Below are 13,122 nucleotides of genomic sequence, written 5' to 3' on the forward strand. Positions count from 1 at the left end.
ACCCGGCTAAGTTTTGTATGTTTAGTAGAGATGAGGTTTCACCATGTTGGCCAGGCTGGTCTTGAACTCATAAACTCAGATGATCCACCCACTTTGGCCCCCCAAAATGCTGGGATTACAGGCTTGAGCCACCACCCCAGTCCCAGTATATTCTTTTTATTTTAAAAATTAAAATATTATAAAATTAAAACCCAAACCACAATGAGATACCACTTCACATTCACTAGCAGGGCTGTAATGTTTTAAAAAAATAAAAATAGTGTTGGGGAGGATTTGGGGAAATTGGAACCATTATGTATTGTTAGTGAGAATGTAAAACCATGTAACACTGGAAAATGCTTTGGCAGTTACTCAAAAAGTTAAACTTAGAGCTACTATATGACCCGGTAATTCTATTCATACATATATAGTCAAAAGAATTGCAAACAAATGGTCATGCAAAAATGTATACACATATGTATACAGCAGCATTATTCTCAATGACCAAAAGGTGGAAACAGCCTACATGTGCATTAACTGATGAATGGATAACCCAAATGTGATTGATCCATATAACAGATACATTATTCAGCCTTGGAAGGAAATTCCGACACATGTTACAACATGGAGAACCCTTGAGGGCATTATGCTAAGCGAAATAAGCCAGTCACCAAAGGACAAATACTGTGTGATTCCACTCATGAGGTACTTAGAGTGGTCAAATTCGTAAAGACAGAAAGTAGAAGGGTGATTACTGTGGGCTGGGAGAAGGAGAGAATGGGGAGTTACTGCTTAATAGGTACAGAGTTTCCATTTGGGAAGATGAAAAAGTTCTGGAGATTGGTTGTATAACAATGTGAATATACTTAACACTACTGAATTGTACACTTAAAAATGGTTAGAGACAACCAGGTGTGGTAGCTCACGCCTGTAATTCCAGCACTTTGGGAGGCCACGGTGGGAGGATCACTTGAGTCCAGGAGTTCAAGATCAGCCTGGGCAACATAGAGAAATCCTGTCTCTACAAACAACGCAAAAATTAGCCAGGTGTGGTGGTGCGTGCCTGTGGTCCTAGTTACTTGTGAGGCTGAGGTAGGAGGATCACCTGAGCCCGGGGAGGTTGAGGCTGCACTGAGCTGTGTTCACACCATTGCACTCCAGCCTGAAAGAGTGAGACCCTGTCTCAAAAAAAAGGGGTGGGGGAAGTGGTTAGAGTGTAAATTTTATGTTATGCATACTTTACCACAATTTTTAAAAATTATTTGAAAGAAGCCACACACAAAAATCTTGTTTAGTGAAATCACATATTGTATGATTTCATTTATATGAAATGTCCCAAATGGGCAAATTCACAGGAAATAAGTAAATACTTGCCAGGAAATGGGAGGGGAAATGGTTGAGTAGGGCCAGTGATTCTGGGGCTTCTTTCTGGGGTGATGAAAATGTTCTGGAATTGGCCGGGCGTGGTGGCTCACGCCTGTAATCCCAGCACTTTGGGAGGCCGATGCGGTAGGACCATGAGGTCAGGAGATCAAGACCATCCTGGCTAACACAGTGAAACCCCGTTTCTACTAAAAATGCAAAAAAATTAGCCGGGCATGGTGGCGGGCGTCTGTAGTCCCAGCAACTCGGGAGGCTGAGGCAGGAGAATGGTGTGAACCTGGGAGGCGGAGCTTGCAGTGAGCCAAGATTACACCACTGCACTCCAGCCTGGGCAACAAAGCAAGATTCCGTCTTAAAAAAAAAAAAAGAAAATGTTTTGGAATTAAATAGTGGTGATGGTTTTACAACCTTGTGAATACTATACTAAAACCCACTAAATTGTGCACTTATTTAAAAGGGTGAATTTATGGTGTATAAATTAATTATATCTCAATAAAAATAAAAAGTGGTATGAGGAATTGGGAAAACATATATATGTATATATATGTGTATATATATGTATATATATGTGTATATATGTATATATGTGTATATATATGTATATATGTATATATGTATATATGTGTATATATGTGTATATATATGTGTATATATGTATATATGTGTATATATGTGTATATATGTATATGTGTATATATGTATATATATGTGTATATATATATATATGCCTTAAGTCATTTTTAATCAGTTCCCTTTGTCCTTTTAAGTTATACCCAACTGATACTATATTATCATAAGGTGTCCAGTCCAGATCTATCTGTATATCTTTATCTCTATCTATATATATCTGTATCTATATCTCTCCAGAAAAATATGCAAAATGGCTTGGTGATTTTTCTTTTGATTTTAAAACTTAACATGTTTTTGGCCAGGTGTGGTGACCCACATCTGTAATCCCAGCACTTTGGGAGGCCGAGGTGGGTGGATCACTTTAACCAGTAATTCAAGACCAGCCTGGGCAACATATCGACACCCCCTTTTCTACAAAAAATACAAAAATTAGCTAGGCATGGTGGCACGTGCCTGTAGTTCCAGCTACTTGAGAAGCTGAGGCAAGAGGATCGCTTGAGCCCAGGAGGCAGAGGTTGCAGTGAGCCAAGATTATACCACTGCACTCCAGCCTGGGTGACAGAGCCAAATCTTGTTTCAAAGAAGAAAAAAAAATCTAGCCTTGAGGTGGCTTATGCCTGTGATCCCAACACTTTGGGAAGCTAAGGCAGGAGGATGCCTTGAGCCCAGGAGTTTGAGGCTGCAGTGAGCTATGATTATGCCATTGCACTCCAGCTTGGGAGACAGAAAGAGACCTTGTCACAAAAATAAATAATTTAATTAAATAATTTTTTTTCTTTTCTTTCTTTTTTCAGGGTCTCTTTCACCCTGTCATCCAGGTTGGGGTGCAACGGCTCAATCTCAGCTCACTGCCACCTCCACCTCCTAGGTTCAAGCGATACTCCCACCTCAGCCTACCAAGTAGCTAGGATTACAGGTGCACACCACCACACCTGGCTAATGTTTTTTGTTTGTGTATTTTTTGTAGAGATGGGGGTTTTGTCATGTTGCCTAAACTCCGGGGTTCAAGCAATCCACCGACCTCAGCCTCCCAAAGTGCTGGGATTACAGGTGTGAGCCATTGCACCTGGCCAATTTTTTCTTTTTACTGTGTCTGTGGTTCCACAACTTCCTTTTTTCCTGTTCTCTATGGACTTTCTACCTCATTTGGACTCTGCTTAGATTGGCCTAGTTCTCTTTAATCAAATCTTCGGGAACCAATTTATTACCATTAAAAATGATCTAACAAGCTTTATTTTTTATCATTGTTAAAAATCCTCGTTTTGAGTAACACAACCACAAAGTAAAGAATGTTATCATTGATTTAACCAGTAAAAGACAATACTTAACAATAAAATTTTAAAAACATACGCCAGCCGGCTTACCTGGTGAAAAAAATGATTGCGGCTGCGAGCTGCATTTGCCAGACAATGGTTTTAGATTTGCTGTGCACGCTGAACGCCATGAAAAATGGACTGCCTGGCCTCTTCATAAGGAAATCAATTACTTGCCTCTTTCTGAGTGAAAAGAATGAAAGGATTTAAAAAATCATAATAACCAAAATGGGGAGAATAAAACAAACTGGGCAAGAGGGATGGGCTACTTTGTGTCTTCAGCTTCTGAAGTCTTCAAAGCTCTCTTCCAGTTCTTAGAATTAGGTCACATGAAAAAATCTGGTAGGATGAAATGAATGTCAGAGCAGGGCATGGAAAGGAGAGTAGAAACTTTATCAATGTGCTGTCGAGAAGTCTGAATCCACACTGATTCTTGATTCTTTGTGGCTGGAAGCTTACGGAATCTTCGCTGTCTATGGTGTTCTGCAGTTTTACAGTGATACGCCCTTGTGTGGGCTGCTTTCATCCACGAGGTATTTTTGGTGGGCATTTTCAATCTGGCAATTGTGTTTGATTCTGAGAACTTCTCTTGACAACTTCTCTTTTCCCTCTTGTATTTATCTTGAGCTATGATTTTATTGAACGTTGGACTTCCTATTTTGGTCTTCTGACTTTCTTATCATTTCTCTCCAGTTTTCCTCTTTGTCTCTTTTTCTCTTTGGGGTATTTGTATATGTTTAGTTTTTTAAGATTTCCTTATCTTGGTCGTCCAACCCTACTATCCAGTTTTTCCTTTCTGCTACCATATTTTTATTATCTAAGAGCTCTTGTTTTTAGAATCTTCCTTTTAAAAAAATAGTAAAATCCTGTTTCTGTGTCTTGGATATAGTATTTTCTCTTACCTTTCTGAGGCTATTAATGACAGGTTTTTTTTTTCTCCTCTGTGCATGGTCTGTTTCTTCTAAGTTGCTTCTTCCTATTCTTTTTTTTTATTACTTACTCAGATGTTTATTAATTCTTAATTTTCTGCTCCTCATTAACATTGTGGTACTATGTAGCCAATTGGAAGCTCTGAGCAAGTGGGTGGGCCTTATCAATTTTGACTTAACCATTGGATGATTTTCATTGTCTCTTTTATTGGGGGAAATCCCTCTTGTCAGTATCTTGAGGTCTGTCCTCGAGAGTAAGCTCTAGAGGAGCAATGGCATGGAAGGGTCTTTTCCTGTGTCCTGCTTGAAGCATGAAGGTCTTGCTGGTGGTATTCTGGTGGCTGAGTGGTGGAAGAAAGCTTCATTTATTGTGCACACAGCATTTACTATGTGTATCGTCACTTAAATCCTCAGTTTTCTGTACAGTACCTTTGTTCACAACTGAGCGTGGTTTCTCCCAGTCCAGGGAACCTCAGTTTACCTCCTCTAGAGACTAGACCTTTGGCAGCTTGAAGGGGAGAGAGATGGTTTAGGAATCTGCTCCAGCCAGTTCCCTATTCTAGAGACACCCCTCCTTGTTATCATTGCGTTTTGAGGATTGTGTTCTCAACTTCACCTTCCTTTTTAGTTGGAGATCAGACTTTCTTGGGTCTGCTGAGGCAGTAATCACTTGTTCATCTACTTTCAGAATTTTTTTTTTAATTGTGTGTCTCCTACTTTATCCTTACGAGTTAGTCTTTAACAATTTCTTTTTTTTTTGACAGGGTCTCACTTTGACACCCAGGCTCTGGAGTGCAGTGGCACTATCTTGGCTAACTGCAGCTTCGACCTCCTGGGCTCAAGCAGTCCTCCTGCTTCAGTCCCGCAAATAGCTGGGACTACACGTGTGTGACACCACGCCCGGCTAATTTTTGCATTTTTTGTAGAGACAGGGTTTCACCATGTTACTCAGGCTGGTCTCGAACTTGTGAGCTCAAGCCATCTGCCCTCCTCGGCCTGTCAAAGTGCTGGGATTATAGGCGTGAGCCACTGCGTCCAGACTAACAATATTTCTTTAACACGGTTTTAAGAAGGTTTCAGGAGGGAGCAAAATGAAATCTGTCACCTTAACCCAGAAACTGCTAAGAGAAACAATACATAAGGTTTTAAATGTATATTCTATGTCTTTTGGTTTGGATCAGATATTTTAAGAAATATGTGTAAAATATGTGTAACTTTTTTCTTTTCTTGCTCCCTTACCTCCCAAACATCTGGTCATGGTATTCATTGTGCCGTTTTTTGCTTTTGTCTTTGTTTTAACATTTCGCTGTTGAGGTGGTAACATGGAAACCTTTGTCAGCAAGGTCATTCCAAATGGTGAAATAACTGTAACCACATTTTTAAAGTTTAAAGTTTACTGCTCTCAGGAAGCTGAGGCACAGGAATCGCTTGAACCTAGGAGGCGGAGGTTGCAATGAGCCTAAATGGCGCCACTGTACTCCAGCCTGGGTGATGGAGTGAGACTCTGTCTGTCTCCAAAAAAAAAAAAAAAAGAAAGTTTACTGCTGTGTTGTCATTGTAAGTGGAAATTCAGTGATGCTGCCTGTCAGGGAGCCTGGTGCTTGTACTCTGTATAGACATTCAGCAGTTAGCAGGTCACGTTCACGCAATCTCAAGTGCCCTCCTGAAAGGAGCTCATAGTCATCAGGATGGCTAGGAACAAATTAGGAAGTAAGTGAAATTTAGTCCATGCTCCAATTCTCCCATTCCTGTGCCTTCCTTTCTGTGCTGCTTGTCCTTACCCTTTGGGTATTCACTCTCACTGCCTCTTTCTTTCCCTGTGCTGCCCTTTTTGGCCAGATAGAGACCAAAGGTGTCTTGTCCACATACAGAAAAACCTTGACATCTGTAAGGCTCATTACACAGTAATCAGTGGTATAGGTCTTAGTTTCAGAGACCTGTAAAAAGAAGTAGTTGTGATAAGTTAGTAACAGCCAAGAGCAACATTTATTGAGCACTTCATGTGTGCCTCACAGTGTCCTAAGCATTTTATGTATTTTAAAATTAATCCTCCCAACAGCCCAATAATGCAGGTACTATATTTTTAATTTTCATTTTACTTTTAATTAATCACTTTTGGAGACAGGGTCTCACTGTCGCCCAGGCTAGAGTGCAGTGGCATGATCATGGCTCACTGCAGCGTCAGTCTCCTAGGCTCAGGCCATCCTCTCACCTCAGCCCCCCTAGGAGCTGGGACTACAGGCATGTGCCACCGTGCCCAGCTGATTTTTTTATTTTTTATTTTGAAGAGGTCTCACTGTGTTGGCCAGGCTGGTCTCGAACTCCTGGGTTCAAGCAATTCTCCCACCTCAGCCTCCCAAAGTGATAGGATTACAGGCCTGAGTCACCATACCCTGCCTTGCAGGCACTATTTTTGTCTGCATTTTATAGATGAAGAGACTAAATCTCAAAGAGGTTAAATAATTTGCCCTTGATTTGCCCAAGACCCTGTGGCTCTTAGGTAGAACCTGGAATTTTTTTCAGAACGTGTTTTATGAGAGTATTTTCAATACCTTATTTTATACCGTAGTCTAGTTTTCAAACCTTCTTGAGAAATCTGCAACTTGCATTGTTTTAGCTGTTAAAACCAATGCTTATAACTTGAGGAGAAAGATACTGTAATGGTTTTTGTTATATCTGCAGTGAGTATTTATGAAATCTTTAGGCCGGGCACAGTGGCTCATGCCTGTAATCCCAGCACTTTGGGAGGCCGAGGCGGGCAGATCACAAGGTCAGGAGTTTGAGACCATCCTGCCTAACACGGTGAAACCCCATCTCTACTAAAAACACACCAAAAAATTAGCCGGGCGTGGTGGCACGTGCCTGTAGTTCCAGCTACTCGGGAGGCTGAAGCAGGAGAGTGGTGTGAACCCGGGAGGCGGAGCTTGCAGTGAGCCAAGTTTGCGCCCCTGCACTCCAGCCTGGGGTACAGAGCGAGACTCCGTCTCAAAAAAAAAAAAAAAAAAAGTCTTTAAAATTTTGAAATAAAGGCGTTTTAAGAAAATCTCAACTAAGTGGCCTTTCAGAAAAGTTCTGTTTCCTGATATATCAGTATCAATATATGAAACAGCATTCAGGGAAGCAAAATATATACTATTTGATAGTTACATAAATGCAAACCTTTGAAATCACATGACTCAGATGACTTTTTAAGTACCTGTGGGTGAATTTTTGATACATTGTCGAGGAAATCAAATATTCTGTTTTTCTTAGTGGAACAGTAAAATTCTTTACTCAAGTTATATTTGTCAATAAAACTGTTCATTTAAGTTTATTTGCTTTAAAAGCTATAGTCGTCATTCAAATTGCCTTTTTTGATGCATAATAAAGTGCACAGATTTTAAAGATGATTTCAGGCAAATAGGATTATCTTTTTCCATGCTGTGATATCTTGAGTATTTTTCTATGTAAAGTCAAGTAGGAAACTTTAAACACAGTGATAATTAAGTGTTCTATGTCAACAATTTTGACAAATCTGAAAGATTTTACATCTTTTATGAAAATGAGATTAAAGTAATTTCAGTTTAACTGTACTTTTGTGGTAGATTATATGTGGACTCCTCATGATAGTTTTAAAGCCATGTAAAATTTTCATGCAGTTTATAGTATGCAGAGGTTTTAATTGTAATGTCAGCAATTTATAGAGATTAAGTTTTCCATTATTGGTTTTATTTAATAAGTGCTTAAAAATATGTTATTTGTATAGGTTAGTGAAGCATATAATAAAAAAGATTTTTTTTTTTTTTGAGATGGAGGCTGGCTCTGTCGCCCAGGCTGGAGTACAGTGACGTGATCTCAGCTCATTGCAAGCTCCACCTCCCGGGTTCACGCCATTCTCCTGCCTCAGCCTCCTGAGTAGCTGGGACTACAGGCGCCCGCCATCACGCCCGGCTAATTTTGTGTATTTTTAGTAGAGATGGGATTTCACCATGTTAGCCAGGATGGTCTTGATCTCCTGACCTCGTGATCTGCCTGCCTCTGCCTCCCAAAGTGCTGGGATTACAGGCGTGAGCCACCGTGTCCGGCCAAAAAAAGGTTCTTATACATGAATTTATGGTCCACCTGAGGAACCAAGACATATTCAGCATATAACTTAGAGGTCAGTTTTCATTCATTATGTAAGTGGACCAATCTTTGTTAACTATTGCTTTTATCCTGTCAATCCTTTGCTCTGAAATTAGGACCTACTAAAATAGAAATGGGCAGATAAGATTAGCATGTCTTTCTGTCACTGTCCATTCTAAATAAAACTACGTGAACACAGCATTATGTTTTATTTTTTTTTGTAGAGACAGAGTCTCACTATGTTGCCAGGCTGGTCTCGAACTCCTGGGCTCAAGTGATCCTCCAGCCTTGGCCTCCCGAAGTGCTAGGATTGCAACAGGCGTGAACCACCACACGCATTTAAGCAGCATTTAAAAAATCTATATTCTTTTCATTTTCCAAATGAACTAAACTATACTTTTAAATCTATACAGCTTTCTACTCCCCTTTCTAGCTACAAGCCACATGTGAGCTTACTGACTTTAGTTGCCATCAGACCTGTGTCTGAATTCTTCTGTCCACATTCAGTTCTGTATGTCCAGCAGACTCCTGGACATGTCTGCAAAGCAGGCACCTCAAATGTGTTTAAAACTGAACTCATCATTTCCCCCCATTACCTACTCTTCATCTAGTGTTCTCATCTTAGTAAATGGGATTACTGTCCCACCAGCTGCTCAAGCTAGAAATATGGGAATAAACTTTTTCCTTTATTGTTTGCTACGCCTTTAAAATAAATATTGAATCAGTTTCTCTCCATTCCCACTGTCCCTCCATGATACAAGCCAGTGTCATCTCGATTAGACTAGTCAGTCACCCCTAAAGTGGTCTATATGTAACCCCCTACCTCAACCCTCCAAGATTTATTTTTTATTTTTTGAGATGGAGTCTCACCCAGGCTGGAGTGCAGTGGCCCAATCTCGGCTCACTGCAACCCCCAAAAATTCAAGCAATTCTCATACCTTAGCCTCCCAGGTAGCCGGGATTACAGATGCACCTGGCTAATTTTGTATTTTTAGTAGAGACAGGGTTTCACCATGTTGGCCAGGCTGGTCTTGAACGCCTGACCTTGTAATCCGCCCGCCTCAGCCTCCCAAAGTGCTGAGATGACAGGTGTGAGCCACCGTGCCCAGCTGCATCAGCCTTTTTCTAACTGGCCTTCCCTTCCAGCTTCCTCCACTGTAGCTAAACTAGATGGCTTCTTTGCCCCACACCTCTCACCTCTTCTGTCTGGTTCTGTTTGCCACATGGCAAATCCTACTCATCCTTCAAGACCCAGTTCAAGGGAGGATATCCCAATTGCTATGCATCCTGGGCTAGAAGCAGTTCTTTCTCTGAGTACTTATCCCATGTTATTGCTTTTTCAGGGAACTTAAATCATTCCACATTACTGCTATTATTATTATTACTATTATTTATTGAGATAGGGTCTCACTCTGCCACCCAGGCTGGAGTGCAGTGGCACAATCATAAGTCACTTTCGCTTTGACTTCCCAGGTTTAAGTGATCCTCCCACCTCAGCCTCTCAAGTAGCTGGGACCACAGTTACGCACCACCACATCTGGCTAATTTTTTTTTTTTTTTTTGTAGAGATGAGGTCTCGCTATATTGCCCAGGCTGGTCTCTAACTCCTGAGCTCAAACAATCTGCCCACCTCAGTCTCCCGAAGTGCTGGGATTGTAGGCATGACCCACCTCGCCTGACCTCTGTACCTTATTTTGAAGCTATTATTGTTCATAGATTCTTAGCTCCTCCACTCCACTGTGCTGTGAACTCGACATTGCTACACAGATGCTCCTGTTAAGCTCTTTGAGTGCCCATCAGACTCAATCTAATTCAAATCTCAATCAAATTGTGATGAGAATCTGACTGTGGAGGAGTGGAGAGAATGCCACCCTGCCAGTATGGAGACTGGTTCTCCAGTTTTATAGCATATGAATTATATCTCAATAAGGCTGTTCAAAGAATCTGAGACTTCAGTCACTCCACAAAGTTAGCAAAGAGATTAAAAGTAAATATGGCAAAATGTTAGCTTTTCTGAGTGATGGGAATCACAAAATATTTTGTCTTCTTTATACTTCTCTGTTTTCTAAATTTTCTACAAAGAGCATTGGTTACTTTTATATGAAGAAAAAACTTAATAAACATTTAGAGGCAGAAGATCAGCCCTGCATTTGACCTGCAAAGACTATGCCTCCCCTTGCTTGCTTTACAAGAGTTCACCTACTGCATTGATCTCGGTCATCACATGTGTAACTATTTGTCTTCCAGTCTGACTTCTAGATTAGACTGTAAGCTCCCGGAAGTCAGAGATCACTGTATTTGTCTCATTTGCCTCTGAATCCTCAGTCTGGTAGCTTGATGGGTATATACCCATCAAGTATAAGTGCTCAAAAAATGTTTGTAGAATTTAACTGAATTTGTTAAATGTCTACTATGTCACCCATGTGCTGGACACTTTGGGTGATAAGAAAATGATCCACTTATGGAGTTGAATTTAAGATGCTTACAGTCCAGCAGGGGAGAAAATACAGGTGCATATTAAGCCAAGATACCATTCGAGGGGACTAGATAAAATGCTTCAAGCCTTCAGAGAAAGGCAATTCCTTCCATCTAGGTGCAATCAGGGACACTTTTTTTCTTTTTCTTTTTTTTTTCTTTTTTTTTTTTTTTTTGAGACAGGGTCTCAATCTGTCTCACCCAGGCTGGGGTGTAGTGGTGCGATCTCGGCTCACTACAACCTCCACCTCCTGGGTTCAAGCAATTTCCCTGCCTCAGCCTCTGGGGTAGCTGGGATTACAGGTGCATGCCTCCACGCCCGGCTAATTTTTGTATTCTTTAGTAGAGACAAGGTTTCTCCATGTTGGCCAGGCTGGTCTTGAACTCCTGACTTCAGGTGATCCACGTGCCTCGGCCCCACAAAGTGCTAGGATTACAGGCGTGAGCCACTGTGCCCAGCTGTTTTTTTTTCTTTTTTGAGGCAGACTCTCGCTCTGTCACTCAGGGTGGAGTGCAGAAGTGGGATCACAGTTCACTGCAGCCTTGACCTCCTGGGTCAAGTGATCTTCCTGCCTCAGCGCCCCCCCAAGTAGCTAGGACCACAGGTGCATGCCACCGTGCCCAACTATTTATTTATTTAGTAGAGTCAGGGTCTCACTGTGTTGCCCAGGCTGGCAGGGATACTTTTATGGAAGAGAAGGTATTTGGGCTGGGGCTTTAAAGATGTCTTTAATTTACCTAAGATGCAGGAAAGGGTGCATGCCAGATGGTGGAACATTGCGTCAGTAAGAAAGCCAGAGGCAGGGCACGGTGGCTCACGCCTGTAATCCCAGCACTTTGGGAGGCCGAGGCAGGCGGACCACGAGGTCAGGAGATTGAGACCATCCTGGCTAACACAGTGAAACCCCATCTCTACTAAAAATACAAAAAATTAGCTGGGTGTGGTGGCGGGTGCCTGTAGTCCCAGCTACTCCGGAGGCTGAGGTGAACAGAATCGCTTGAACCTGAGAGGCAGAGGTTGCAGTGAGCCGAGATCACACCACTGCACTCCAGCCTGGGCGACAGAGCAAGACTCTGTCTTAGAAAAAAGAAAAAAAAAATTAGGCGGGCATGGCACATGCCTGTAATCCCAGCTACTCAGGTGGTTGAGGCAGGAGAATTGTTTGAACCCGGGAGGTGGTTGCAATGAGCTGAGTTCGCACCACTGCACTCCAGACTGGATGACAGAGTGAGACTCCATCTCAAAGAAAAAGAAAAACAAGAAGCAGAATGACACGACCTCAGCGGTATTACAGTAATCCCAGTGAGGGTGACAACTGGCCAGAGGCTAGAAGTAAAGTTAGGGCTGCTGAGGTACAGGAAAAGCAAGATACCTGAGCTTATATATTAGCAATGGAATTAGAAGGAGGTGAATGAAAAGGATACTTCAGGCAGAAAACTGGACGGAGCACTTGGAAGCAGCAGGTGGAGGGAAGAGGGTGAAACCCAGCAGGCTGCCCAGGTTTCTGGTGGAGCAACTGGATGGAGCCATTCCTGAAATAGGACGTCTGGGGGAGAAACAGACTTGGGTGGGCCAGGTAGGCTCTGAGGGACATGCTGAGTCTGAGGTCCCTTTGGGGTATCTAACTGCAGCTGGATCTACAGGTCTCAAGCTCAGTGGAGAGGTCTGATAGATAAAAGCACAGAATGTAAGCTACACGCACAGTGGCTGAAGCCGTGGGTTGTAGGGAGATTGTTGTAGGGCAGTGGTCCCCAACCTTTTTGGCACCAGGGACCGGTTTTGTGGAAGACAATTTTTCCACGGACCGGGTGGGGATAGTGGATTTGGGATGATTAAAGCATATTACATTTATTGTGCACTTTATTTCTGTTATTACATTGTAATATATAATGAAATAATTTTACAACTCACCATAATGTAGAATCAGTGGGAGCAGTGAGCTTGTTTTCCTGCAACTAGACGGTCCCATCTGGGCTTGATGGGAGACAGCGACAGATCATCGAGCATTAGATTCTAATATGGAGTGTTCAATCTAGATCCCTCGAATGCACAGTTCACAATAGGGTTTGCACTCCTAAGAAAATCTAATGCCACCGCTGATCTGACAGGAGGCGGAGCTCACGGTAATGCGAGCAATAAGGAGTGGCTGTAAATTCAGAGGAAGCTTTCCTCATTCACCCACTGCTCACCTCCTGCTGTGTGGCCCAGTTCCTAACAAACTATGGACCAATACGGGTCTGTGGCCCAGAGGTTGGGGACCCCTGTCCTAGGGAACTGACTGCCTAGAGTCAGGAGAGAAGTGGGCTTG

At 42.2% G+C, this 13,122-nt stretch overlaps 1 protein-coding gene across 7 annotated transcripts in view; it reads left to right on the plus strand.

Annotated features, from left to right (window-relative positions):
• AMZ2 (archaelysin family metallopeptidase 2) overlaps nucleotides 1–13,122 on the plus strand; it is a 50,878-nt gene that overhangs the window by 3,857 nt on the left and 33,899 nt on the right. The gene's annotated exons all lie outside the window — the stretch shown is intronic.

Source organism: Pan paniscus, chromosome 19, assembly GCF_029289425.2.
Source record: "Pan paniscus chromosome 19, NHGRI_mPanPan1-v2.0_pri, whole genome shotgun sequence".
In the NCBI taxonomy this organism is placed as follows: Eukaryota; Metazoa; Chordata; class Mammalia; order Primates; family Hominidae; genus Pan; species Pan paniscus.